Genomic DNA, 5786 nt, shown 5'->3' with positions numbered 1-5786 from the left:
CCATTATATGCTGTCTACAGGAGACCCACCTTAGAAAAAGGAACTCGTAGAGACTGAAAGTGAAGGGATGGAAAAATATCTATCAGGCAAATGGAAATGAAAAAAAGCTGAGGTAGCAATACTTATATCTGACAAAATAGACCTCAAAGTGAAGGCTATAACAAGAGATAGGGAAGGTCACTTCATAATACCAAAGGGATTGATACAACAAGAACATATAACCCTGATAAACATATATGCACCCAATGCAGGAGCACCCAGATACATAATAAAAATCCTGGAAGATATCAAGGGAGAGGGGGAAAGCAATACAATCATAGTAGGGGACTTAAAAAGACCACTGACATCACTGGATAAACCCTCTAGACCAGCCATGGGCAAACTACAGCCCACGGGCCGGATCCGGCCCGTTTGAAATGAATAAAACTAAAAAAAAATAAAAGACCGTACCCTTTTATGTAATGATGTTTACTTTCAATTTATATTAGTTCACACAAACACTCCATCCATGCTTTTGTTCTGGCCCTCCAGTCCAGTTTAAGAACCCATTGTGGTCCTCGAGTCAAAAAGTTTGCCCACCTCTGCTCTAGACAAAAAATCAGCATAGAAACAACAATCCTAAATGACTCACTAGGTCAGATGGACTTAATTGACATCTTCAGAACATTTCACCCCAAAGCCATGGAATATACGTTCTTCTCAAGTGCACACAGGACATTTTCAAAAATAGTCCACGTATTGGGTCAAAAGCAAAGTCTCACCAAATTCAAGAAGATTGAAATTATACCAAGCATCTTCTCAGACCACAATGGCATAATATCAGAAATAAACTATAATAAAAACAATCTAAAAAACTCAAACATTTGGAAGCTGAATAGCATGCTACTAAATAATGATTGGGTTACCAATGAGATCAAAGGAGAAATTAAAAACATCCTGCAAACTAATGACAATAAAAACACAACAATCCAAAATCTATGGGACATAATGAAAGTAGTCCTGAGAGGGAAGTTTATAGCTCTACAGGTCTACCTCAAAAAACAAGAAAAAATTATAGTAAGTCATCTAGCTCTACAACTCAAAGAATTAGAAAGAGAGCAACAGGAAAAGCCCACTGTAAGCAGAAGGAAGGAGATAATAAAGATCAGAGCAGAAACAAATGACATAGAAACCAAAAAAAATACAAAAGATCAATGAAACCAAGAGCTGGTTCTTTGAAAGGATAAACAAGATTGATGAACCTCTAGCCAGGCTCACCAAGAAGCAAAGAGAGAGGACCCAAAAAAACAAAATCAGAAATGAAAGTCGAAATAACAACAGACCCCACAGAAATTCATAAGATTGTTAAAAAATACTATGAACAACTCTACTCCAACAAACTAGACAACCTGGAAAAAATGGACATATTCTAGAAAAATACAACCTTCCAAAACTCAATTCAGAAGATTCTAAAAATCTCAATAGGCCAATAACTATGGAAGAAATTGAAGCAGTCATCAAAAGGCTTGCAGCAAACAAAAGCCCAGGGCCAGACGGCTTCACAGGGGAGTTTTATCAAACATTCAAGGAAGAAATAAAAACTATCCCCCTCAGACTATTCCAAAAAATTCAAGAGGAAGGAACACTTCCAAGCTCATTTTATGAAGCCAGCATCACCCTAATACCAAAACCATGTAAAGACAACACAATGAAAGCGAATTACAGGCCAATATCCCTCATGAACATAGATGCCAAAATCCTCAACAAAGTTCTAGCAAATCGGATCCAGCAGTACATCAGAAAGATCATACACCATGAGCAAGTAGGATTTATCCCGGAGATGCAAGGATGGTACAATATCTGCAAATCAATAAACGTGATACCTCACATAAACCAATTGAGAGATAAAAATCACATAGTCATATCAATTGACGCAGAAAAAGCATTTGAAAAAATCCAACACCCTTTCTTGATAAAAACGCTCAGCAACGTGGGAATAGAAGGATCATACCTCAATATAATAAAAGCCATATATGACAAAGAGTGAAGGGCCACTGGCAAGCACATCATGCGTTTTTAAATATTGTCAACTGAACCCAGGGTGCAGGCAAAGCCACGCCCAAGGGATGGTCCTATTCAAGAGGCAAGGACATCACTCATTCTGACCTTTCTCCGGGGAGGTGCTAAGTGGGTGGATCCAGCAACTCAAGGCCCACCCAGATGTGATGTATCTTCCTGTTACTTTGAGTATATATTAAGCTTACTTCTGGTGTTGGGGCGCTCCGGTGGTGGGCAGACGCCACACCCGGTCCCAGCTTCTTCTATTTCTGTGTCTTGTCTCTTTAATTCATTTCTTAACCCTTGTCGTGTTCTAATAAAAATTCATAAACCCCCTCATTCTCTCTTTCGGCACTGGTCATGGGAAGAGAGAATGCTGCCCCCTCCCCACCCCCCCCCCCCATCACAAACCCACAACCAACATCATACTCAATGGGCAAAACCTAAAACCATTTCCCCTAAGAACAGGAAAAAGACAGGGATGCCCACTCTCACCACTCCTGTTCGACATAGTACTGGAAGTACTAGCCATTGCGATCAGACAAGAAGAAATAAAAGACATCCAAATTTGAAAAGAAGAAGTAAAACTGGCCTTATTTGCAAATGACATGATACTGTACATAGAAAACCCTAAAGACTCTATCAAAAAATTATTAGACTTAATAAACGAATTTGGCAATGTAGCAGGATACAAAATTAATGCCAAGAAATCTAAGGCATTTCTTTACACCAATAGTGAACTTACAGAAAAAGAAACTAAAAAAGCAATCCCATTGACCATCGCACCAAAAAAATTAAGATGCCTGGGAATAAAATTGACTAAGGAGGTAAAAGCCCTATACACAGAAAACTACAGGACACTGAAAAAAGAGATAGAAGAAGACATAAACAGATGGAAGAACATACCATATTCATGGATTGGTAGAATCAACATCATCAAAATGTCCATACTACCCAAAGCAATCTATAGATTCAATGCACTCCCCATTAAAATACCAATGGCATATTTCACAGATCTAGAACGAATGTTCCAAAAATTCATCTGGAATAAAAATAGACCTCAGATAGCTACAGCAATCCTGAGAAAGATGAACAAAGTTGGTGGGATCTCAATACCAGATATCAAGCTGTATTACAAAGCCACTGTTCTTAAAATAGCGTGGTACTGGCACAAAAACAGACATATAGATCAATGGAATAGAATAGAGAACCCAGAAATCAATCCGAACCAATATGCCCAATTAATATTCGACAAAGGAGGCAAGAGCATACAATAGAGTCAAGACAGTCTCTTCAATAAATGGTGTTAGGAAAACTGGACAGATACTTGCAAAAAAATGAAACTAGACCACCAAGTATGCTCCATACTTAGATAGTACCTGGTAATTGAATCCAAGGGACGGGGTAAGATGGGTTCCCCACTATGTCCAGGTGGGTTGAGAAACGTCAGAGTCCAAGCAGAATCCTGGGAAACACCATGACCAAGGTGGGGGGATGGTGGCAAGAAAGAGGAGCTGCCAGAGAGATTGTCAGAGAACTAAGATAGTTAAGGGAGGAGAGAATTTTAAGCCTGGAGAACTCATAAAGTCAAATGCTGCTGAGAAATCTTATAGGATGAAAACAACTGACTCTACCAAAGCACTTGTGTGCCAGGCACTGTTAACTCAGTTCTCATGACAGCAATGCTAGGAAGGTGTTATCATCAATGTTCCTTCCCTAAGATGAAGATAATGAGGCACAGAGAGGTCATGTACCTAGTAAATGGGGAGGAGGCCTGTATTTTGAATCCAAGATATCTGGTTCCTGAGTCTGTGTTCTTCACCATTACATATGTTGCCTCAGAGAAGGGTAACAGATTCGTCATTGGTAACATTAGCAGGAACAATTTCAGTGGTGCTGTGGGGTGAATGCACATATCAGTGATTTAAAACGTGAGTTAGAAGCAAGAGGTTCAAGACCAGAAGTCCAGCCCTTTGTTACAGAGAATGTTTCACTTCCCACAGGCGCCAGCCCGATCTTCTAATCAAACTGTGCATTTTCACAAGTTCTCAGGTTGTTCTTGTGCACAGTCAAGTCTGAGATGTGTGGAACTACATGATCTTTCAGAGACTTTAGCTAAGAAGAGGGGAGAGAGAGATGAGAGAGAGAGAGCACTAACCTTGTTAGCTTGTTAGGATGGAGAGACTTAAGCATGTTTATAAACTTAGAACAGTGGTTTGCAAACCTGTATTACATTAGAAGCACCTGGGATGCAGTTAAAAATGACCAATTCCCTGAGGCCCAGCTACAGAAAATCTGTCTGTATGACCCAGGTGACTCTAATGTGGGGGGTGTGTGGTGGGGAGATAGATGAAGACCCATCCGAATATGGAGGGATAGGATAGAGGTTCAGGAGCCAGGAAATGGTGAATCCATGAAGGCCTCTTCTGGAAAATGGGAAGGGTTGGGATGAGGATGAAGAAATGCAAAGGAGATGTTTTAGGGAAGGAGGAGAAGCAATAACAGTAAAGCAGAGGATAAATTTGTAGAGGGTTGGGATCAGCAAGGACATACACACTTGAAAGGAATCTTACCTGAGAGTCATGATTGATTAATTGATTTCTTAAATTTTAACAAGACATGTACAGTGTGGCAAGAATGGTTAAAAACTTAAGTTAGATTGTTGCAGAAGGCCAAAGAAATACCAAGCATGCTTCCTAGAGAAAGGGAGGGACCCCATTTATTAGCACTAGTGGACTCCGGGAATAATTTCCAAATCAGAGTGAACACACAGAGGCTTTAATTTTTATAACCTTCTGGGGTCTTTGTCTTGCAGATATGGTTCCTCCCCCTTTCTTGGGCTTACAGGAAGGCCCCTAGGTGTTGATGATCTATCCTGGGGCCAGTGATAATGATCTACCCCCCCTCCCCCGCCCCAGGGCAGTGCATTGTTCACAGTTCCTATGGCCTGACACACCTTGCAAGACCAGTTTCCTCCTCATTTCCCCTCCCACTTGTCCTACAAGCTTCTTTTAGCCTTGTGGAGCAACGAATCCACAGGGGGTGTTTCTGGTATCCAGGAGTTCAGTTCTGCAACCTTGAGAGTGGTGGGGGTGGTCAGGATAATGGTATGTGGTCCCCTCCAGGTAGGAGTCAGTCCTTGAGTGGTCTTTACCCAAAGAGTCACCAGGTTGGAAGGCAGAACATCTCAGACTTGCTTCTGGATTGCTTTCTGGGTAGACTGTAAAGCCTGTAAGAATTTGAGTAAAAATTAGTTATGGATTTCAGCCTTTACCCACCAGAATCTGTAGAGGCCCCACTGGTTTCCAGGGCAGTCTTCCAGGCTGCTTCAGTTCCCTCTTGCCTCTGTGGAGTCCCCATACCCTGCAATAGCACTCCACAAGTGAGCTGTTGCAATCGCATACACAAATTGTCACTTATTCTTTTCCTGCCCACCAGAGAGCCTGAATAAGGGCAATCAACTTGGCCTTCTGTGCCGAAGTCCTGCGAGTGAGTGCCTGAGATCAGATGGTTCAGTCCAAAGCAACCACCACTGCCCCCCGCATACCTGATTCCTTCCTGGATAGAACTGCTCCCGTCCATGAATAGTACCTCATCCAGCGATGCCAGTGGGTGTCAGTGAGGCCCAGGTGGGCTGTCTTTACAAAGTCATTGACCTCTAGACAGTTATGTAGAGGTTCCTCAGGGTCATCATCAGGAAGGAGGCTGGTAGCAGAAGAGCCTGAAACTGGATGACTCGAGCATTTGAC

This window comes from Myotis nattereri (genome assembly GCF_964212035.1).
Source record: "Myotis nattereri genome assembly, chromosome: 1".
Lineage (NCBI taxonomy): Eukaryota > Metazoa > Chordata > Mammalia > Chiroptera > Vespertilionidae > Myotis > Myotis nattereri.
The sequence above is the reverse complement of the archived record's forward strand: the minus strand, read 5'-3'. Positions refer to the sequence as shown.